The sequence below is a fragment of the Pan paniscus genome, chromosome 7 (genome assembly GCF_029289425.2).
Source record: "Pan paniscus chromosome 7, NHGRI_mPanPan1-v2.0_pri, whole genome shotgun sequence".
NCBI classification, from domain to species: Eukaryota; Metazoa; Chordata; class Mammalia; order Primates; family Hominidae; genus Pan; species Pan paniscus.
This window is the reverse complement of record NC_073256.2, coordinates 48,491,972-48,516,822: the sequence shown is the minus strand read 5'-3', so window position 1 is coordinate 48,516,822 and position 24,851 is coordinate 48,491,972. Positions and strand designations below refer to the sequence as shown.

At 40.0% G+C, this 24,851-nt stretch overlaps 1 long non-coding RNA gene across 1 annotated transcript in view; it reads right to left on the bottom strand.

Annotated features, from left to right (window-relative positions):
- Positions 1-8,507: 8,507 nt before the first annotated feature.
- Positions 8,508-24,851, bottom strand: part of LOC130541742 (uncharacterized) — a 35,277-nt gene continuing 18,933 nt past the window's right edge. The window contains exon 3 of the long non-coding RNA XR_008955839.2: positions 8,508-9,930. This is a non-coding gene — a long non-coding RNA (uncharacterized LOC130541742). The remainder of the gene's footprint in view (positions 9,931-24,851) is intronic.

Below are 24,851 nucleotides of genomic sequence, written 5' to 3'. Positions count from 1 at the left end.
GTCTCTGCGCTCCAGCATGGGCAACAGGATAAGACCCTGTTGCAAAGAAAGGGTTGGACTTAAAGATAAACATGATTTGGATGGATGCAGAGTGGGCAACAGGAATAAAGACATGGATGTACTATCAATTTTCCATGCAAGGTGGGTCCTCAGGTAATATATTGTTTCTCCCAGTAATTAAATTTTATGTGCTAGGAAAATCACATTAACATTATGAAAGAGAACAGTAAATGGGCCACTCCTTTAATGGTAATGAAACCTTTCAAGACTTAACTTTGCCTTCATTAAGTCATTTTAAAGGTTATGAGGACAGTGTAGATTATTGCTGTAGGATATCCTGGAGTTTGCCCTTACAATTAATTTCATGCTAAAATGAACAACAGAACAGTGCTAATATGAATTTCTGATTTAAAAAATCCTTTTTTCATACCTTATTTTAGTTGTACCTATCATTCTTGTTTCTGGCTTTCAATACTCCCACACACATTGATAACTGAGGCTTTTGACTGGTATAAAAATATTTAGAAATGTAAGGAATTACTTGTGGAAAGAGATTTTAAAAATAATCTCCTGTTTCTTCTCTCTTGATACAGTTTCTTAAAGGACTGATTTTTAGAGACCTAGATCCTGAGAATAATGTGTACGTCAGGTAGTGCTGAATCCTGAAACCTGACTAGTAATGTGTGCATGTGGTTGCAATTCTAAGTAGGTGGATGCCCCTGGCTCTCCAGGATTGTCGGTGGTGATGGGATGATTCTAAAAGGCTCACTTTCTTTACAAGCATGCATAACCCAAGCCTATGGCTGTCTGATGGCTGCGATTCTTTGCTGATGGTGCGTTAGGGCTCATAGAGAAGAAAGGAAGGCTTGGTAGGGTATAAAGTAACTGATTATCATTAATCCAAGTCATTGCTTCACAAAGTGTGACTGTTGACTGATATTTAGCACAAGGGATTATGATAAGTTTAAAAATGTTAATCTGAACAGAGTTATACTGGTTTCTGGGTTGTTGGACATTTCAGGGTCCTTCACATGCTAAGGTGCTAATATGCATTGTGAATCTCTAAGAGCAGAATGGAGTAGAAAGCATTCCCAAACTTTGATTCCAAGACCCATTTTTTTTTTTCTTTGAGGCAGGGTTTAGCTCTGGCTCTGTCACCCAGGTTGGAGTACAGTGGTGTGATGTCTGCTCATTGCAGTCTTTGTCTTCTGGGCTCAACTGATTCTCTCACCTCAGCCTCCTGAGTACCTGGGATGACAGGCATGAGCCACCATGTTGGGCTAATTTTTTTTTTTTTTTTTAATAGAGATGGAGTTTCCCCATGATGCCCAGGCTGGTCTTGAACTCTTGGGCTCAAGTGATCTTCCCACCTTGGCCTTCCAAAGTGCTGGGATTACAGGTGTGAACCACCACACCTGGCCTCAAGACCTCTTTACTAATAGTCTGACAAAAATGATGCTGCATGGAAACCCCACTGATCTAGGCAATGTAGAAGTTTCAGGCTGTGTTGTAATGAGGACCAGGAGGTCAAGAGTGTGACCAGTGCTGTCAATAATCTCATCTGTGAGAGTGAGACTGGACCATTTCTGAACACAGAATTGTTTCAGTTTTCAGCCCAAGGACTCTACAGAGATCTAAGTCCAACCTCATCATTTTATATATCAAGGAACTGAGGCCCAGAGAGGTTCATAAGTGTGTTCAGGGTTGCATCCTGGTTAGTGGGAGCTGATGCTAGCACCAAGGTCCTTTGATTCTCAGAGCCCATTGAACTGCCTCATTTGGTGGGCAGGCTGCAGGGCACACTGTGAGTTCAGTTAGTGGAATGGACATTGGTGGTAGAGTGAGCAGTCCAAATGAGCTGGATCAGTGTTTGGTTAGGGATATTGCTATTCCTTCAATCATGCCTTGGTGACATAGTCCAGATGCCTCAGCAACCTGGTGACTCTGGACAAAGTCTAGTTTGTCAGTTTCCTTATAAAACATGGAGCCCACATCTAGTTTTGACTTTCCAGCTGTGCTTTGACCAGTACAGAGTGCACAGGGATACTTCTCTTCTTGCATCACTATTGATATACTATTTTTGAATCAATGAAGACCAAGAACAAGATAATTATTTTTCTAGGAACCAGTTATCACTTTTTGGCTCATTTTAAGCTGGGTGGTTGACCCTAGCTCTGTTTTATATAAGTTAGTGTCTAGTCAAGTTTCTCCTAAGCTTACTTGATTAATTTTTCAAACCTAAATGTAAATCTTCACATTAACCCTGTTTCATTTCATTTTAGTAATTTTGGCCCAGAACTCTTGAGTGTCAGGATTAATTTTGAATCTTGACTCATCATTTATTCTTACAACTCTCTCTTCTAGTACTGCAATAATCATAGAGGTAGTATGCAAGCCTCTAATTTCTCTGTTTTTCAACCAGGCTGTTTCTCTGTAAGGACAAGGAAGGGAAGCTGAGGAAGATTTATTTAGCAACTATAATTTGCCAAGTACTGTGTCAGGTGCTTTACACATATTTTGTTATTTAATCCTCATAGCAACTGTATGAGACTGTAACTTCTTTTGTAAAAGGAGAATGGAAGTTCTTATCTCACAGTTCTGGTGAAGAATAAATGAGATAATTTAAATTATGTACTTATTAAAGTGCTGGCACACAGTAGGCACTTGATAAATATAAATTGCAGTTATCTCTAACCCTCTTCCTTCATCTTCTCTTTGGACAGAATAGGGAGAAGGACAGAAAGATATGCGATATGGTTTGGCTCTTTGTCCCCACCCAAATCTTGTCTCGAATTGTAATCCCCATAATCCCCAGTTGTTGAGGGAGGGACCTTGTGGGAGGTGATTGGATCATGGAAGCTGTCTCCCCCATGCTGTTTTCATGACAGTGAGTTCTCACGAGGTATAATGGTTTTATAAGTGTTTGACGGTTCCTCCTTCACATGCTCCCTCTCGCCTGTCACCATGTTAGATGTGCCTGCTTTCCCTCCTGCCATGATTATAAGTTTCCTGAGGTTTCCCCAGCCATGCAGAACTGTGAGTCAATTAAATCTCTTTTCCTTATAAATTACCCAGTCTTGGGCAGTTATTTATAGCAGTGTGAGAATGAACTAATACAACATCCCATTAAATGATCCATCTCTCAGCTGCCGCGGAAACACCAGTCAGCTCCTACCAGCATGTCGGACAGTTTCACATCATGAATTATTTATTGTGCATTACAAATTGCCCCCAAACTTAGCAGCTTCAAATAATACACATTTATTTGCTCACAGTTTCTGTGGGTCAGAATCCAGGCACAGCTTTGGGATCCCTCATAAGAAGGCAACAGAAGTGCTGACCAGGGCTGCATTCTGATCTGAAAACTCAACATGGAAGGATCTTCTTTCAATCTCACTCATGTATTTATGGACCCAGGCCAGTTCCTGGATGGGTGTTGCATTGAGGGCTTCAGTTCCTTGCTGGTAGTCAGGTGGAGGTCACCCTCAGTTCCCCACCATGTGTACCTCTTCAACTTGCCTCATCAGAGCAAACATGGAGAGAGTGAGAGCGTGGATAAGACAGAAGTCAGTTTTTTGTAACCTAATACCAGAAGTGACATCCCATTACTCTTGCTGTACTCAGTTCTTTAGAAGTGAGTCATTAGGTCAAGCTCACATACAAGAGGAGGGAGTTACACATAGGAGTGGACACCAGGAGGGAGGGGTCATGAGGGCCCTGCCAGCAGCTTCCAACCACATGCAATTATCTTCTTCATCAGCTCACCCAATGCATTTATTACTGGCAGTTCTGGGATGTAAATCCAGGTTTCTAGGCCCTTGCTCTTTCCCCAAGAGTCTACCCTGGGAGGAATACTGATTGTCAATTGAAGTTGAAATTGTAAGCTGATTATGTAGCCATTTTCTACCTACATTTTCTACATTTTTTTCCCTTGGCTTTGTTTTTGGGGCAAGTGCAATTTAGTTGTAAACATATTGCAATGAGGGGACTTTCCTCACATTTACTTATCCTTGATCCCCTCTCTCTCATTCTCTCAAGTAGTGTTTCAACCTCTTCAAGGCTTCAAATCTTTAACATTCTCACTCTCAGCAAATAGCTTTGTTTCCAGCTGCATAGAGAAAGTAGACAATATCAACTGTGAACACTTTCAACTCCTGTCTCCCATGCACATGCTTCTCTCCTACTTTTTGGTATGAGAGGATGGGAAGTCATTTCTTCTGTTTGCTCCTTCTTTGTAAAATTTCCTTTCCTTTCCTTCATACCTTCATTAATCAATTATTCACAATGTTGAGTCCATTGAGGACCAGTAAGCAGCCTTCTGTCTTTTCCACCTCAGTGCTGCACAATTCAGGAAGTAAATCAAAGAATAAAGACAGAGGCCACAGCAATATTATGGATAGAGCTGAGTTGGAGGATGTGGCTTGGTGTCTCTGTCAAATGGACCTGAGATCTGAACCCCAGAACTGGTCAGTTCTCAGCAGTGCTGTATGGTAGCCTTTACCGGTCAAAATTACATCATGGAAGAGCAGAGGCAAATTTGTGCCTTCTGTGGGCAGGTTCACTTCTGGTAGGGCAAAGGGAAGACTTGAGCCAAGATTGCCATTTTCTTCCTAAATCTGCCAATCAAATAAGATAGAGTAAGCAACGTTAATTGAAGTCTTCCCACAGGAAGGCAATGTGTGGAATGGAGAAGGCTGCTTCAGCAACATCCTCTCCCATGCACCTTAAACGTCTCTTTCTTTCTCAGCTCCTTTCTGGAGTTAAGATGGAAAAAACTGGTGTGTGCTTATTGATGTAGCCAACAAGCATACATCAGTTTTTTCCAACTTAACTCCAGTATTTTCCCCAATTCATCCTGAAATTGCTGCCCTATCCATTCTCCCTCTTACACAGCCAAGATTCTTAAAAAACCAATCCAAATTTGCAGAATCTCCTCACTCATTTCTAACACATTTCTCAAGTGTTTTGACTTCAAAACTCAAGTAGAGTTTTGACTTCCACTCTCACTAGTGCATAGCAGTTGCCTTGGCAGAGTCCCCCAGTGACTTCCTGCTCGTCAAAGTCAATGGACCTCTGGTGGTTTTAAGTTGAACTAACTTCTCTTTAATATTTAACCCTCCTGTACACTTCATTCCTCCAGAAAGGATCACTTATTTCCAGGCTTCATCATTGATTCCTCTTGCCACGTTCACTATCAATGATTTCCAGGGCTCCTCTCAAATTTGATTAGTTTTATTCTGTTTACTCTTGGGTGAATTTTTTTTTCTTTGAGCTTTAACTGTCACCTCTTGCTAGTCACTCCTGAATATTCAGCTGGAGTCCAGACCTCTGTCTTGAATTCTAGATCCATATGGTACATTGCACAATCTGGCAATGCCAACCTTTCCACTCTCATATTTTCTACCTGTCTCCCCTTTACCCACCCTGACCTAGCTATACTTTCCTGCATTGTTCTTTGATCATTCTAAGCTTATTCTTACCCCAGGGACTTTGCACTTACTGTTACTTCTGCCTGGAATGCTCTTCCCCTAGAGGTTTACAAAGCTCATTTCTTTCATGTCTCTGCTTAAGTATCACAGCTTCAGAGAGTTCTTCACTCACCACTCCCACCTCTGTTTACATTTTATCATAGAATTTATCACTATTCAAGTGTGTGCGTGAAGTGGGTGTGGTGTGTGAGCACACGTATATGTGCTGATCCTAAAAGAATTAAGTTCCTCAAGGGCAAGAACTTTGAATTATTCACTGGCATATCCCTAGTACCTATAATATGGATGCTAATGACACTTGTTTAATGGATAAATGTTTGCTTGAAATTTGTCTTTATGACTCATCGTCTCTCATTAACTCTTACAAAGTGGTTTGTTACTAACATCCCTGTTTATGAATTTAATCTCAAATTTCTCTATTTAGTTTTCTCCTAAGTAACAATTTCAACAATTGAGGCTGGAATTTTATTTTCTTATAAGATTAGCTCAGAAAGCTAAATAAAACGCTTTGGGTTTTCTCATCAGAAAAAAGAAAGCTCAGGTGCACCGAGACTGGCCCCACAGTGTTTGCAATCGCTGTCATGATTGGGTTTTTGCAAGCTGGCCCCATGGGACAACTTCATCTTTCCTTTTCTGCCTGACGTCTTGCAATTGGGATTCCCGCTAGTACTGCCCTAAATCCTGGCAAGAAGACCTCTTGCTTTGAGCCCCATGCTTTAGAGAGCTCCACTCTCATCCTTCTTTGTTCCTTTCCCTCCCCATTAAGCAAGAAGTCCTTGGGATAAGAGAATAAAACCATCTGGACCCCATATATCTTCCTTCTGGAACACATTCCTGATACATGAGACCTCAGAATTCTCTGCCCAAATGGTCACAATTAAACTTCCAATGCTTGTGGCCCTCTTTCTGAGGTCTTTCCTCTCTAGAGTGAAGTATGCTGACTGTGTGTGCCCACTTGAGCCAAGTGATGGTCAACTCATTGACTGTTTCAAGGACCACGGGTGAAGCTTTAACTTACGTTCTTGGTTGTACACTGGACTGCTTGTGGTAGGAACTGGAGGTGGGAAGAGACCATTTTTCGGGAGTAGATTTCTGGAAGTCTAAGGATTCTGAATTTGGGTATATTTGTCAAGGTAGAAGTAGCAATGTTTTAACTAGCGATGCTAGCTTGATATATAACTCATACATTGGATGTATAATCTATGTGGGCCTCCATTTGTACTCTTGGCCAAGGCAATGCTGATATTAGGGGTGAGCCTGGTTCCACAATTGTCTTCATAGAACTGCTGCCTTAGACTTATGTCTGTGTGGATGCACTGATTCTAGATGAGGTGTTTGCACTTTTTTTTTTTTTAAAAAAAAGACCTGAGTTTTTACATAACCAAAATCTTACCTGGAAACCCAGCATATAAATATAGATATAAAATGAATATATAAATATAAAGATGTTAAATGAGTATATAAATATAGATGTAAAAGGACTCTGGCTAACCACAGGAATGAAAGGCTCAGGGCTCTGTTGGCTCAGGGACTCCCCACTTTCGTCTCCTCCCTCCCTTTCTTGAGTAGCCTTGAGGCACAGCCATGGAACTCCAGGACTTCACGGGCAGACACAGTTCAAAAATTAGGGCTTTGATCAGCTTCTCACATTGGCATTTAGTGCACTTATGTTCCATGGAATGTCCTTGGAATAGTGCTATTTAAACAAGCTTGGCAGAAGCAGGGCACTCTTAGACCCCATCAGCAATCTCCACGTCCAGCAAAGTGAAATTCCTGCAGAAGAGAGACTGGTTTACCTTGTATAACCCAGAGTTTCTCTAGCATATCTTACCATGCAATTCTCGGCTCACAGAAGTCCTTTTAATAACTTGGTGAAATGTTATCTAAGACAATCCCCTAATGTGAAACAGAGCTACATTCCCATAAAATCTAGTCACTTATTTTTTCCCCTATAAAAGTTTAATGAGTAATTATAAATGATTAATATAAAATTTAGATTTAAAGGGATATAGCCCTTATAGAAATATTGTGATAAATCTCTCTGTACATTAAAACTATTTATTTTCACTACCTTAATTTTGTATTATGTATTTTAATGCTGTATTTAAAAATGTCTTTCAGCCAGGAATAGTGGCTCATTTCTGTAAACTCAGTGCTTTGGGAGGCTGAGGTGGGAGGGTCACTTGAGGCCAAGAGTTCAAGACCTGTCTGGGCAACATAGCAAGACCCCTTCTCTACAAAAAAATAAAAAAAATTACCCAGATGTGGTGGCATGTACCTGTAGTCCCAGCTACTTGGGATGCTGAGATGGGAGGGTCACTTGAGCCCAGAAGTTTGAAGTTACAGTGAGCAATGATTGTGCTACTGCAATCCAGCCTGAGCAACAGAGTGAGAGTCTGTCTGTTAAAGGTTTTTTTTGCTCTATGGAGAAATGTCTAGCTTTCACTCATTTATTAAAACATTCCATAAGCCCTATTCACAGCTCCTGGCTTATTCTTGTAACTACCTCTGTAACTGGAATTCTGTGTCTTTGCTGCAAATTCTGATGATAATAGCAAAAGATCTATTATGTTCTGATAATCTCAGGCTGCCAGAGTTCCTGGATATTGTTTGGATGTATGAGAACTAATTTTCCATTTAAATAGCTACTGTCTGCCATCTTCAACTTGGTGTTCAGCTGGAAGATAGAGACTAAACACTATATTAAGTCCACACAGTGTTTAGATTGGCAGTGGGATGGGTGGTCCTTCCCTACTGTCTCTTTCAGATTAGAAGACTCTTAGTCACTGCCTTCTTGTCATACCTGTATTGATATTCTTCATTAATTTCATGTAATACTTATATCAGACACAATGGGATATTTAGCTTCCAGCTCTTCTCAGATGCTAATGGTAACTTCAGTATTTGATTTTTCATCTGACCTATGTTTTTCGCACAGGAGGCCATGAAATAAAAAGCTTTAATTTCCTTTTCAGCTTTAAACGGGTTATAGACAGATCAAGAAAAAAGTACAGTTTCTTTTGCTTGCTTTTAATAAGTTCTCAGAATATGACAAGATGCTGCGGATCATCAGTTCCTTCCTGCAGATGCCTCTGACCCTTACTATGCCCTCTAACATCCCACTCTGGGCTTCTCTGCCATTGCAGTCTGGGTGCCAGGTGCCTGGAAACCCACCGGGGCTCACACATGCATAAGCTGGAAGGCACTGGGGGTGTTAACACTTGGGGCATGACCTTTGATCAATGGGTTTTGGAAACTGGTGAATAAATGTTTCTTCCTCTATTCACAGTTCTAAAACATATTTCATATGGCTTGTCAAATAGTCCTTCAGGACTGAGAAGCCAATTACCCACAGTGGAGGCCAACTTGCCAATGCCCATTCCTAGGGACCCTTCCTCCTTGCTCACTTGCTGACACTGTCATTCACATCCTCTCCTTGGAATCATGTATCTCAGGAAAACACTCACACGTAAGTCTTTGTCTCAAGCTCTGCTTTCAGGGACACCCAAGCTAAGATAGTAATTAAGTTATAGCTATGTTTACTATATTTTACAAATGTGGGTTAAAAAAGTGAACCATGATTTTATGATTCTGAATGTATTTATGAAATAAGTTTAGAGAGGTATGAGCATTGAATCACATTTACTTATACATTTAATAATTCTCCTAAGGCTGGGCACAGTGGCTCAACTGAGGCCAGGAGTTCAAGATCAGCTTGGGCATCATAGCAAGAACCTATCGCTACAAAAAATAAATGTAAAAAAATACATTAACTGGGCATGGTTGGATTGATAGAGCCCAGGCATTCGAGACCAGCCTGGGCAATATGGCAAGACCCTGTCTTTCTTATATTCAAGAAATAAAAATAATTCTTTTATAAGTGGGACTGTCTCAAAACTTTATCCATTAATTCTTCCTTCCATCTCTGTCTATTTGTTTATTTATTTTTTTAGAGTTGGGGTCTTGCCCTGTTGCTCAGAGTGCAATGGTGCTATCATGGCTGTCTGCAGTCTCAACTTCCTGGGCTTAAGCAATCCTTCCACCTCAGCCACCTCAGCCTATAGGCATGCACCACCATGCTCAGGTGATTTATTTTTAGTTTTAGTTTTTGTAGAGATAGTTTTTGCTGTGTTGCCCAAACTGATCTTGAACTCTTAGCCTCAAGCAATCTTCCTGCCTTGGGCTCCCAGCTTCCTGCTGGGATTACAGTCATAAGCCAGCGTGCCTGGCCTCCATCCCTCATCTTTAAGACCATTCTGAAGATCCAGAAGGTGGAAGCTGCTTGCTGGTGATGTGGAGGACATTCGTTTGATGAAACTCAAAAATATGAGTGACCATAGCATAAGAATCCTGGTCCTAGACTCATTGGGTACCATCATAGACATTCTCTCTGGACGTTTGTTTTCCTGCTCCACAATATATGTTGATGCTCTCTACCGACCTGCATAAATTACAGACAGATATATATCAACATTTATTCCCTTGTCTAGCATTTTATTTTTTATATACTACAGAAATAACAAAGAGGACAAAAAAATAAATAATGAAGTCAGGGTGAAGGAAAAGTGAGGGTAAAAAAAAATAATACCCAAGTACATGTCATAGGCTCTGTGTAATGACTACAAGAGCATTACAACTGGATGTGTGCTTCCTGCCAGCCAAAACAAAGGCAAAAATTAGTACAGTAGTCATAGTATCCATAAAATAAAAATTTACCTGCTTCCCAGGAGATTCAGAGCTTGTCTTATACCCAGATCTGAGAAGAGTTTCTTAGGAGGTTCCACAGAGAGGTATTATACGCCTGGCCGATTAACACTCTCCATGACATCCCTGCTGCACAGGCAAAGAGGATGTCATAGGCCTGTTTCTTTTTGCATCCCTCAGTGTTGCTTAGGCAACTCCCTGATGGTCTCATTGACTGAGTAAGGGATGGACAGCTCCTCCTATCCTCCCCCTTTTTTTTTTGAGACGGAGTCTCACTCTGTCGCCCAGGCTGGAGTGCAGTGGCATGATCTCGGCTCACTGCAAGTTCCGCCTCCTGGGTTCACGCCATTCTCCCGCCTCAGCCTCCCAAGTAGCTGGGACTACAGGCGCCCACCACCACGCCTGGCTAATTTTTGTATTTTGAGTAGAGACGGGGTTTCACTGTGTTAATCAGGATGGTCTCGATCTCCTGACCTCACGATCTGCCCACCTCGGCCTCCCAAAGTGCTGGGATTACAGGCGTGAGCCACCGCACCCGGCCGGACAGCTCCCCTTTTTAAAATTTTTTGTAAAAATGGGATCTCACTATGTTTCTCTGGCTGGTCTCAAACTCCTGGTCTCAAGCGATCCTCCTGCCTTGGCCTCCCAAAGCACTGGGGTTACAGGTGTGAGCCACCATGCCCAGCAAAGAGCTCCTTTTTGAGGCAATATTCCACAAATGTTATTTCTTCCTTGTGGACTTTTGATGAGAACTGGGCTAGCCTGGAATATGCCCTGGGACTACACTCTAAGTATAAGTAGGCACAATATCAATTAGATATGTATCTCCTCGTGTGATAAAAACTTAAACTCTGTAGTGCTGTTTCAGGTTTTTGGGTGAAAAAATTTTAGTAATTTGGTCAACAAGGAGACGGGACCACATTATCTGGACAGCAGAGTCCTTTCTTCCTTTTGTCAAAAGGAGTAAAGGCCACACTTCTATTAACACGTTGATTAGTTTGCTTTGCATTTAGTTGAACATTATTTCTTTTTCTTTGTGTTTTTTTGTAGAGATGGGGGTCTCACTCTGTTGCCCAGGCTCGTCTTGAATTTCGAGGCTCAAGCAATCTTCCCACCTTGTCCTTCCAAAGCGCTGAGATTACAAGTGTGAGCTGCTGCGGCAGGCCAGTTGAATATTTATGTCTCTGTCTTGGTGACAGTTAATGTGGGGATCTGAGCTGTCAAATGCTGTCACTACTGAAAACATTTCCTAACTCTTTTCAGGGCCCTGGGCTGTTTGCTTGGGGGATTCTTCCTGAAACCCTGGGCCAATAGAAATCTGTGTTTTCAGACTCTGCTGTGAAGTGGAACCTCTAGGAATGGGTGTGACTCAAAGAGCATAAAGATGTGCATTGTTTCTTGGGTTGGTAGTGATTTCCATGTCATCAAGAGTGTCACAATCATTTCTCACAGTCTCTGTGTGACACTCTTGATGACACGGAAATGAAATTACTATAATTTTTTCACACAAAAACCTGAAACAGCACTATAGAGTTTAAGGTTTTATCACATGAGGAGATGCATATTTAATTGATATTGTTTCTAGTAAGACTTAAGGTGTATTCCCAGGGCATACTCCAGGCTAGCCCAATTCTCATCAAAAGTCCACAAGGAAGAAATAACATTTGTGGAATATTGCCTCAAAAAGGAGCTGTTTGCTGGGCATGGTGGCTCACACCTGTAGCCCCAGTGCTTTGGGAGGCCAAGGCAGGAGGATCGCTTGAGATCAGGAGTTTGAGACCAGCCAGGGCAACATAGCAAGATCCCATTTCTACAAAACATTTTAAAAAGAGGAGCTGTCCATCCCTTGCTCAGTCAATGAGACCATCAGGGAGTTGCCTAAGCAACACTGAGGGATACAAAAAGAAAAAGGCCTATGACATCCTCTGCCTGTGCAGCAGGGATGTCATGGAGGGTGTTAATTGGCTAGGCATATAATACCTCTCTGTGGAACCTCCTAAGAAACACTTCTCAGATTTGGGTATAAGACAAGCTCTGAATCTCCTGGGAAGCAGGTAAATTTTTATTTCATGAATACTGTGACTACTATACTAATTTTTCCCTTTGTTTTGGCTGGCAGGAAGCACACATCCACTTGTAATGCTTTTGTAGTCATTACACAGAGCCTATGACATGTATTTGGGTATTATTTTTTTTACCCTCACTTTTCCTTTGCCCTGACTGACAGTGTCAATTGTCTGTCCTGTTTTATGATAAATAAGCTGACAGATATGTATGTGAAGGAAGAGTTCTGCAGTGAAACTTCTCACTGAGAAATTTTTAAAACTGATTTTTAAGTAACAAATAATTGTGTATGTTTATGGGACACAATGGGATGTTTTGATCTATGTGTGCATTACAGAAAGATTCAGTCAAGCTAATTAATATAGCCATCACCTCACCAATTTGTGATTTTTTTGTGTGGTGGGAATGTTAAAAATCTATTGTGGCAATTGGAAATATACCATACATTATTGTTAACTGTGGTCAACATTCAGTGCAGTAGATCACTAAAACATTCCATTGAGGATTAAAACAATTTTTTTCCAAGATGGCTCTTTTCTTGACTTTGATCTATAGTTTTAAGCCTTTCAAAACTGACTCTAATTTCAAATTTTCTGTAAGGCTTTCTCTGACCTCTTCTGATTGAGTACAAATTTTCTTCCTCCAGGCTCCAGTGGAGCTTTATGCAAACCTTTATTTTAGAATTTATTATAGTTACCTGCTGTCATTCAATACTTGAGGTCAGAGACCAATCCTTTTCCATCTCTGTAAGCCTGTTGTCTTGCACAATATTTGAAAATGGGCCTTATAGAGTTCTTTAATGTGACCTGCCTATAGTGATCAATTTATTCTGGAACTTTTCTTTTCTTGTAAGGGATTACCTTATATATAAGATCCTATTGTAGAAACCAACAGTTATCTTTTGATAGACAATGAAAACCCCATTTGACCTTCCTTAATCTTCTAAGAAACCAAGAAATTTTCTGCTCATATGAGAACCATACAGCAAAAGTAATGAAGTCATGTGTTTGTAATGGGATAGATGATTCCATATTGCTCTTGTCTTTCCCGAATGATACCTTAAAAGCAGATATTAATAGGATGTAAGTATTGTATTTCCAAATAGCATTGCATTATTGTGCTGGATCATTGTGTTGACAGTTGGAAACTCATGAAAAGCTACAGTCACTGCAAAGTAGCCCCTCAGCTGTGCAGAAGCTAAATGGACCTTACCATAGGGTGTATTCCAGTTATCAAGTGGCCTATGCCAAGCAGTAAAGATGCCATCTGTTGACAAGTAAAGCCATCGACCCTAAGTCTTTGCTCTGAAGTAGCTGTGTCCATCTTCTTCCTCTACTAACCTCTGCTTAACTGAGCTGTATCATAGATACAGCTTCCACTACTAACTGATAACACAGGACTATCACCACCTGAGAGTTAACAGTAGGCTCAGTGGGGAGAATGATTATGATCTTTCATGTATCCTAAAACACCCTCCATGACATGAAACTTAAAGTATTAAATTTTATTAAAACTTAAAGTATAATTAAAAAAAAGAAAAGATGCTCAATGATTATTTGAATAAATTTTTGGTGAGTAAATACAGATTAATGCCTCAGTTTTTCCTTCTATGAAATGCTTTTATTAACTTTTTTGAAGGATAAAATAAAAATAGAATTATCTGCACAGAATCTAGAATAGCTAAAACAATTTCAAAAAGAATAAAGTGGGAGGAATCACTTTACCTGATTTGAACATGTTAAATATCTACTCTAGATCAAGGCCGTGTGATATTGACAAAGAGACAGACACATAGATCAATGGAACAGAATAGAGAATCCAGAATCAGACCCACACAAGTATGCCCAAGTAATTTTTAAATTAAAAAATTTCAGTTGTACTAAAAACACAACATAAAATGGGTCATCTTAACTATGTTTAAGTGCACAGTTTGCTAGTGTTAAGTACATTCATGTCGTTGTGCAACAGATTTCTAGAACCTCTTCTGCCCAGCTAGTTTTTGGCAAAGAGGCAAAAAGCAATTCAATGCAGGAAAGACAGTCTTTTTAATAAATGGAACTATAGCAATTGGACATCTATAGGCAAAAAAAAAAAAAAAAAGAACTTGACCTAAACCTTACACTTTACACAAACATTAACTCAAAATGGAACATGGACTTAGACATAAAATGCAAAACTATACAACTTTTAGGAAAAAAAGGCCCCAGGGGTTGGTGAGGAGTTCATAGACTTGACACTAATAATATGATCTAGAAAAAGAAAAATTGGTAAATTGGACATCATTAGAATTGAAAACTTTGCTCTGTGGAAGACCCTGTGAGGGGGACAAAGAGACAAGCTAGTGGATAGGAGGAAATATTTGCAAACCACATATCTCATAAAGTACTAGTATCTAGATTAATAACGACTCTCAAAAGTCAGCAGTGAAATAACACACAATCCAATTAGAAAATGGGCAAAAGGTGTGAACAGACATTTCACAGATGAGGCTGTACAGATGGTAAACAAGCACATGAAAAAGATGATCGTTAGCCATTAGGAAATGCAAATCAAAACCACAAAAATATATCAGTACATACCTATTACAATGGCAAAATAAGAAGTAGTGACAACACCAAATGCTGATGAAGATACAGAGAAACTGGATTACTCATACATTGCAGGTTGGCATGTAAACTGGCCAGCCACTCTGGGAAAGCACGTGGCAGTTTCTTTAAAAACTAAACATGCTTTTACCATATGATCCAGCAATTGCACTTTTGGGCATTTATCTCAGAGAGATGAAAACTGTGTTCACACACAGACATGTACACGAATGCTCATAGCAGCTTTACTTGTAATAGTTAAAAACTGGAAATGCAATGGCTCAGGCCTGTAATCCCAGCACTTTGGGAGGCTGAGGCAGGAGGATTGCTTGAGCTCAGGAGTTTGAGACCAGCCTGGACAACACAATGATACCTTGTCTCTACAAAAAATACAAAAATTAGCCAGGCATGGTGGTGCACATCTGTGTTCCCAGCTACTCCAGAGGCTGAGGTGGGAGGATTGCTTGAGCCCGGGATGTTGAGGCTGCAGTGAGCGCTGCAGTGAGCTGTGGTCATGTCGCTGTATCCTGGTTGACAAAGTGAGACTCCATCTCCAAAAAAAAAAAAAACCCAAAACAAAAAACTGGAAACAACCCAAATGTCCATAAATGGGCTAATGATTAAACAAATGGTGGTATGTCCATACCATAGAATAACACTTAGCAATAAAAGGAATAAACTATTGAAATACTTAACAACTTGAATGTATTTCAGGGGAATTATGTGAGTGAAAAAAGCCAGTCTCAAATGTTAAATACAGTTTGAGTCCATTCATATACTGTCTTAAAATGACAAAATTATAGACATAGGAAGCAGATTAGTGGTTTCTGGGGGTTAGGGAGAGGAGAAGGAGGGAGGTGGTTGTGACTACAAAGTGGTGGCAGGAGAGATTCATGTGAATCTTGACTGTGATGGTGGTTCCTGAACCTGAACATGTAATAACATTTAATGGAACTAAGTAATACACATATGCACACAGAGACATATACCCACTTGAATGAGTGCATATAAAATTGGTGAGATCTGAATAAAGTAGGTGGATAATAGCAATGTCGATTTCCTGGTTTTGATGTTGTATTATATTTATAAAAGATGTAACCAGTGGAGGAAACTGAGGAAAGGGGAGATGAAATCCTTCTGTATCATTTTTTTAACAATTGCATCAAAATTTGCAATTATCTCAAAATAAAAGGTGAAAAAAATATTGGCCTAGGATGCAAAGTCCTCTGCTACAAATAAAATTTAGTGTAATCCCATTTTAGCTGGGGCCTAATAATAATCAACCGTGTTTCAGAGTTGCAGTGTTTGAGAAGATTAAGGAATTCACAGTCTAGCTGGGAGGAAATCTGCAGCTTCTAGAGCTGCACTGTCCAATAGACATTTCTGTGATGATGAAAATGTTCTCTGTGCTGTCTAATACTGTAGCCAACTGTGCTGTCCAGTGCTATGGCCACCATCAACATATGTGGGTCGTGAACACTTGATGTGTGGTTAATGTGACTTAGAAACTGAATTTTCAATTTTATTTAATTTAAAATAATGAACATTTAAATTGATACAACACATGTGGCTGGTGCTACCATATGGAATGGTGTCATTTTAAAGAAGCAGTGGGTTCAGAAAGTGGGAAGGAGCTTTTTGAACATGGGTAGCTGAAAGGAGTCGACGCAAACCATGTTTTCTCATTGAAGGGGAAGTTTAGAACAGGAGAAAACTTTTGGTTAGAATTTTGGAAGTTACTAAGTCAAGTGACTTAAAAAAAACAAGACTTGGAGAGTGTGTGTGGTGGCTTATGCCTTGTAATCCCAGTGCTTTGGGAAGCTGAGGCAGGAGAATCGCTTTGGCCCAGGAGTTCGAGGCTGCAGTGAGCTATAATTGTGCCAGTGCATTCCAACCTGGATGCCAGAGTGAGATCCTGTCTCTAAAAACAAACACTCCCACCCCTAATAGACTTGCAAGGGAGAGGTGAACCCAAGAGATATGACTTTCCCTGTGACCTAGGGTAATAATGGCTTTGCACTGGGATTGGTGAGCATAATAGTGGACTCTGAAGGAGAACTACACCAGACCACATCAACATATTGTATAATATGGTTGGTGCAAAAGCGGTTGCGGTTTTTGCCATTAAAAGCAATGACAAAGACCACAAACACTTTTGTACCAACCTAATAAATCATACTGGTCCAAGCTGAATGGCATGTAACTCTGAATCCCCCAACTGGTATAGCATATGTGTCCTGCGGCCCTTTACTCTTACCAGTGTCAGAAGTATGGAGCATAGAAAGGCTGTGGCCTGTGGCCCCAGTTTCTAATGGCTCTGACTGTACGCATGAGAGTTGGGGCCTCTCTCTGGGCCTCAATAGAGGATTGGACTTTTGGTACTTTCCGATTCTCAGGTTTTGTTTGCTTGTTTATCTATTTTAGCATGCATACTTCAATTCAGCACATCTGAGGATATTCTATTGACAGAGCGCTTCCATGGGCAAAGTGCCACAGAATGACTGTGACCTTTAGCTGCAGAGACTCTTCTCCCATCTCAAAAACTGAAAGTGGAATGCTATGCAAATAGTAAGAAATCAGATGAGAAGTCTTCTGTTTGGTGTATGATCCGTACTGTGATACTATGAATGCAATATTTGTTTAATTAAAAAAATTATAAGAAAACCCAGACTTAATCCAGGGATGATTTACTCTAAAAGACAAATTTTTCCTAGAGTGCTTTGGAGGGTCTTAGCTTAACAGAGAAGTGTGATTGCTTATTAGATAGTTTGCATATGGGGGTGTATTTATTTATTTATTTATTTTTGCTAAGAAGCTCTGCTCTATCCCTCTGAATGCCTGCAGCACAGCTCTAAACAAGATATTCCCTCAGGGTCTCTCGCATTGACAGAACTAGGAAACATCTTATAATTTCTTCTGGCTTCTGGAGTGACATTTCTAGGATTAGTATTCAAAGGAGAATGCTTGCAAAAGAGAATGCATGCATAGACCTCTTTTTCTTAGGGAGCTCAGAGAACTTAATTGTCACTTTTCCATGAGTCTCACAAGTGGCGCTGAGGCTTCTCTCTCCCTATTGTGTACTAAAGGCCCCGATCCCCTAGATAGACCTGTTGAACATCCCTCTGCTTTCTCTACTAATTAGATCTCCTCTCTTGAGTTCAAAGTCTCACATTTACAAATAGAATGGTGTGCAGATGGAGAAGACAGAACTCTTTGAAGGAATTAAGTCCTGGAGGTCCCCAAGGAAACGTTGGTGAGATAGCTGTTGGCTGTTATTCAGGAGTTAGCAGACTTCATTTGGAAAGTTTCATGGCCAAAAATCCTTACTTGATGTGTGGCTGCAAGCATGGTACCTGTAAACACAGACCAGGGAATGAATGGATTTCACATGTACTACTCGATTTGTGTTTACCTTTTCTACAGGTGAGCTTGGACCACCTCAAGAGCAGAGTACCGGGGTGGCTGAGGGGCTTGGCATAGCTGGCTTCACATTCGTGTAATATCATGTATATTACACGATGTCATTTAGAATTTAAAATTTTATTTTAGCTTCTGGCCAAACAACTGTTAGTCAAATTCTTATCCACAAACATGTATGCCTTTAAGTAAAAGAAATTAACTATGAAGATTAATGTGGAACTTAGCTGGGTTTTTTAATGAGGAGCATGGTACCTAAACCTGTGTCCCAATCAGCTGAGACAGCTGCTGCTGCTGCTTTGTCATTTTTGCTCTTGGACTTTCTTGGACTTTGAAGTCTCTCTTGGTTTGAAGATTAAAGAGAGAGAATAAGAGGAAACCACTTTGGGTTTTTCTCTCTGGGTTTGCTGGCTTGTGTCTCCTGATTTATTAATTTCTTCAGACCAATTTCCTTTTTGGCCACTATATTATGTCTTCTCAGCAATGAATCTTTCCATGATATGGGGAAGATAGCAGTGGGATGAATGAATCCAGTTATTTTAATGGTGCAGACACCTTTTTAAAGATTTGACTTGCTTTCATTAAGTCATTTTAGAGGTGATGAAGAAAGTGTAGATTATTGCTTAAGATACTCTCAACTTGTGTCCTAAAAATGAATTTTATGCTGAAATGGACAGCAGTGATGTGCCATTAAGAATTATAGATGGTAACATTGAAAAAAAACCAGTAGAAAATATGCATATTTCTACTGGTTATTCTTTTCAATGTTACCATCATGCATTCTTTATTGTGTCACTAGAATAAAGCCGAGTGATTGCAGGGATCATGTATCGAGCTGTTAATTTTCATTGCCTTTGACCTTCATTAATTACCTGTTTCAGAAATGAATTTTCTCATGTCCGTTCTTAATCCTACAGAGAATTGTAGATGAAGTTTTAGGAAAATTTGCTCAGTTGTTTGGGAGATATCCAAATGCAAAAACAGAAAAAGTATTTGTCAGCTATTCAAAAAATTATTCAGATCTTCTGTTGTACTCAGAAACCTTGAAAATAGATCAATTTACATATGACATTTATTATAGTTATTTATAGCTTGATTTACAAAATATGCTCAGCATGCAAACTTGCTGGGTGCATACTGAAAGAAAGAATACTTAAAGGCATTTTAAGCTAAAGATAAAGTTTAAGCTGAACTCATGCACATGTTGGTGGAATGTGCATGTTTTTGAATGGGATATGTTTTGTCTATAAAAAAGATAAATGAATATGCCTTTATTAAAGTAAATGATTACAGGTTGAAGCCTTCAAATGAAGGCTTTTATCTTTAATTCTATTATTTATCTCTTTAAATTCTAGTTTAGATTGAGTAATACCAGGCACTGTAGGAAATGTAAGATATAAGACATGATTTCTTTTAGGTTCTTGCAGTTTAGTCAGGGAGATATAAATAGCATGTGTGAAAACATTGCTGTATACGAGGCAGCGTGTAATCAGGAGGTGCATTGTGAGGTATGGGTTGTAATTACCAGTGAACTTTAGAAAAGGAAGAGAAGAATGTGGATTGGAATAATCAGACGGAAGAGCTGGTATACCGGTTGTGTCAACTTGAGTGATTTAAAATTCAAGCTTTCTAGATTCATTTGGCCCTCGAATGAATGAATGAATGAATGACCAATACCTTCTTTTCTTTGGTTGGATCTCCTTCTAGAACTCTTTTTCATTTTATCCTTTCTGTTTCTTAACCTCTTCCTGATAGTTTCATCTCTTTTTGTCTCTTTGAGATTCAATTGAGCAATTTCCTCAGATCTAGCTTTTTGTACACCAAATCTCTCTTTTCCTATGTTGACCTTGCTCTTTGATGCATTTGCTGAATTTTATAATTTCGATGGCTATACCTATTTTTTATTCTTAGAAATTTTACTTATTTTCTTATTTTCTTATTTTTTTTTTTGAGATGGAGTCTTGCTCTGTTGCCCAGGCTGGAGTGTAGTGGTGCCATCTCAGCTCACTGCAACCTCTGCCTCCCTGGTTCAAGCGATTCTCCTGCCTCAGCCTCCCAAGTAGCTGGGATTATAGGCACCTGCCACGAGGGCTGGCTAACTTTTTGTATTTTTAGTAAAGACGGGGTTTCACCATCTTGGCCAGGCTGGTCTTAAACTCCTGACCTCGTGATCTACCTGCCTTGGCCTCCCAAAGTGCTGGGATTACAGGCGTGAGCCACAGAGCCCGGCCCACTTATTTCCAATGTATCTTCCTTCTCAGCTTTTTCTTTCCTGATTTTAATTTTTAAACAGTGTATTACTCTGAAGTTTTTTTCCCATATCTTCTTTTATGTCCTTAATCATTTTAAACATAATTATTTTATGGTTTAACTTGAATTGTTTAATTATCTGAATTTACTGAAGATTAACTCTGCAGTTTATTGTGCCTTGGGTGGACAGATTCTTGGTATGCTTATAAACTATTACTTGTGATTTAGTTATTGAGCTCCAAGTTCATCTTCCTTGGCACTTTATTCATGGGACTTCTATGTGGCTTGTATTGGGGCATAGCCAATACAGGGTTGCTTTGCATTCATATTCCAAGGTATTAACAACCTGGGACAAAATTTTATGTTGGTTTCTTTTTTTTTTCTTTGTTTTTGAGACGGAGTTTCACTCTGTCGCCCAGGCTGGAGTGCAGTGATGCGATCTCGGCTCACTGCAACCTCCACCTCCCGGGTTCAAGCAAGTCTCTCACCTCAGCCTCCCGAGCAGCTAGGATCACAGGTGTCTACCACCATGGCCGGCTAATTTTTGTATTTTTTTAGTGGAGACAGGGTTTCACCATATTGGCCAGGCTGGGCTCGAACTCCTGACCTCAGGTGATCTGCTTGCCTCAGCCTTCCAATGTGCTGAGATTACAGGCATGAGCTACCACGCCTGACCTATGGTGGTTTCTTAGATTGAGAGTTAGTACATTACATAGCAGCCCAGACCCAGATACATGAGCTCCTAGGGGAGACTGTTTTTTCTACCCAAGGCTAGGCCTGAGACAGACAACTTTTTTTTTTTTTTTAAAGTCTGCCTGGGCTGATGGTTGGTTTTTCCCCCCTTTTTACACCTTTTTATAAGGATGGATTTTAAAGGATCCTAGCTTTACACAGAGGCCCGAATTCTAATCCCCATGTGGACAAAAAACCAAATCCCCAGGGTATCAATAACAAGGCCCATCCCCCTTCCCTGCCTTGGGAAGTGACGTTAGCTTGAAGGCTTTTTGGTTTTCAGCTCTTTTTTGTATCTGGAATTTGAGAATTTTATTTTCTTGCACATTCACCTATACTTTTAAAGAATGGTTTTTATATTTTATCCAGGATCTTTAGATTATATTGTAGAAGAATTCATTTCTTACTATTCTCCCCAGGAGGAGTTTTTTAAACCTTCTTTCCCTGTTGCACTTCAGGTCTGCAACGATCCTTTACTTTCCAAAATTATCAATGAATCACTCTTTTGGGGGCATCTTTCTGTGTGCCTAATCCAAGTACAGATCTCTTTTATTTGGAAAAAGTTTTCACTTGACTCTCTGCCTTTTCTTCTTTCTGACCTAATTCTTTTCTGCCATTCACAATCGAAGCCATTGATAGTGTTCTAATAATACATTGCTCACTGTATTGTCTGATGATCAGCTCATTTCTGAATGTCTTATGACTTTCCTCTCTAGCACTCACCCAAAACCATTCTCTCCACTGTCACCAATGACAATGTATGCTATATCCAAAAGGCTTTTCTCCTCCCCCAGATCTCATATATTACTTTGCTTCTCTGAGGCTTCTGTGTTGATTGTCTCCTATTTTAAGTCTTATTTCTCTGATGCTTATGATGTAAGACTCTTCTAATTCTCCTCTGGTTCTCCTTCTACTGATGTAGGTCTACTCTCCTCCGACTTCTTCCTTAAATTCTTTTCTTTTCCTCATCCGTTAAATAGGAGTGTCGTTTCTCTTCTTGATCTTATGTTCTTCTTTCTCTATGTTGTCTTTACTCCTATATCACTTTTTTTTTTTAACAGATGATTCACAAATCTCTATCTTGCATCTCTTGAGCTAAAATCCCTGTTTTTCAGTTGTCTCTCATATACTTTATCCTGGATGTCCTGTTGGTGTGTCAAAATTGTTGGATTTCATACCAAACTCATGCTTTTCTTTTCCAAAATAGCTCATTCTTCTGATTTACTTAATTCTGTCTGTGTTATGACTACTCTTCTCATGGGCTTAAAAGTGATCAGAGAACTCTTTCGTTTTTGTTAAATTTTTCTTTCCAATTTATCTCTGATTTGTCCCTTATTTTCCAATTTTATTGTTTCTCTCTCTGTTTGAACCATGGGCACATTATTTGTCTGGTTTATCTAGCCACAGGTTCACTTTTCTGTAACCCATCCCGCCCATCATCTTTAGATTAGCCTATGTAATTCACCAATGGCCCCATCATTACCTGGCTCAAAAACCTTAAATGATTACCAAATAATAGCAGTATTAATGCCAAGTCCCTAACCTGATGGTAGCACAATCCTGGAGAATTTAGTGCCGTTGTTCAAGGTCTGACTTTTTTGCTCTATGACTAATTTGTTTTGTGAACAGCGTGAAATCACAAGTTACCAGGAAATAGTTCTTTTTGCTCTAAAATGAAGTGCTAGCAAAGGAAAAATGGCCAAAAGAGATTTTCCCAAAAGGGCAGAACCAAATGGCCAGTAAAAGATGACTAGATGCTCAACCACCATGAAATATCACCAAATACCACCAGAACAGATCATATAAAAAAGATAGGCAATACCACATTTTGACAAGGATGTACAGCAATAGGAATTTTTATATACTGAACAGACAACTCTAGTCCTAGGTGTATTGCCACCAGAAATGTGTACATATATTCACCAAAGGGCACGTACAAGAACGTTCACCACAGCACTATTCAAATTAGCCAAAAACTTGAAACTACTTCAATTACCATAGAAGGGGTAAATAGTGGTGTATTCACAAATGGATAACAGTGTTTAGCAGTGAGAATGGGCCAACTGCACAATATGGATGAATCTCACCAACATGATGAAAGAGGCTAGGCACATCCAAGTACATGCCATATGACATCATCTCTATAATGTACAAACAAGGGCACAATGAATCCATGCCATGGTTACCCTTGGTGAGGGGCAGGGGTGGCAACTGAGAAGGAACACAGGAGGGTTCCATGGTGCTAGAAAGCTCTTTTCCCTGGCCGTTGGGCTGGACACAAAGGTGCGTGCAGTTTGTGAACATTAATTGGGATCTGCACTTGTGATATGTACACTTTTTGTATGGATATTATACTTTAATGAGCCCTTTGAAAGTGGGGACTCAGGGACAGAGTGAGACTCCATCTCAAAAAAAAAGTGGGGATTCAGGGTGCTATAGACAAATGGTAGAGTGTAGTAAATTATTCACCTAGTCCCCTTCCCAAATGAGATAACTTTACATCTGTGAAAATGCTACGACTGGCCTGGCATGGTGACTCACACCTGTAATCCCAGCACTCTGGGAGGCCAAGGTGGGTAGATTGCTTGAGGCCAGAAGTTCGAGACCAGCTTGGCCAACATGGCAAAACCCCGTTTCTCTGAAAATACAAAAATTAGCCAGGTATGGTGGCGTACGCCTATAGTCCCAGCTACCCAGGAGGCTGAGGCAGGAGAATTCCTTGGACCCAGGAGGCAGAAGTTGCAGAGATTGCACCACTGCACTCCAGCCTGGGTGACAGAGCAAGTCTCCATAAAAAAAAACAAAAAACAAAAAAAAGAAAAAGAAAAAGAAAATATTCTGACAACCATCTCTCAACATTAATGTCAACGAATGCAGAAACTGTACAATAACTGTGAGTAAAAAGAGAAAAGTCAACAAACACCAGAGCCATTGTCCCACATGCTCCTGCCTCACATGGTGGGGTTTGGAAGCAGGCAAAGGCAGATGAAACAAGCTCAGGGGAACATGCAGAGTGGACGCCAGTGAAGCGGCCTGAGTGTGGAGCGACCCCCAGCAGGATGAAATCCACCTGAAATCTGAAAATATTCAGAGCGTGACAGCAGAGAAGGGATCCAACGTATTCAGCCCTCTTGCTTTTTGAGTTTTTAATAATAATCATTCTGGCTAGGGTAAGATGGTATTTCATTGTGGTTTTAATTTGCATTTTCTTGATGATTAATGATGTTGAACATTTTTCCATATGTTTGTTGGCCATTTGTATTTCTTCTTTGGACTAGACATACTGTTTAAAGGGATAGATGTTCTTTAAATGGGAAAATCTGATTTAAAAGGATGGTCTTTTGGGGAGAAAAGCTTCTGGGAGAGAAAAAGGCAAAAGAGAAGGAAGGAAGAAGCATGCTTTGGAACTTGGGTGGTGAAGAGGAAAAGAAAAAAGAGGAATTTTATTGTCCTACAAGACAAAAGAGAACTAAAAACTGGCAGCCTCCTAACCTGCCCATGCCACCAAAACAAACAAACAGATGAAACCCCACTGAAGTACCTGGACTTTTCCAGACAGAAAAGAAATTAAATGAGAAATCTTCTAAAATACTGCAGTATCATAGAAATG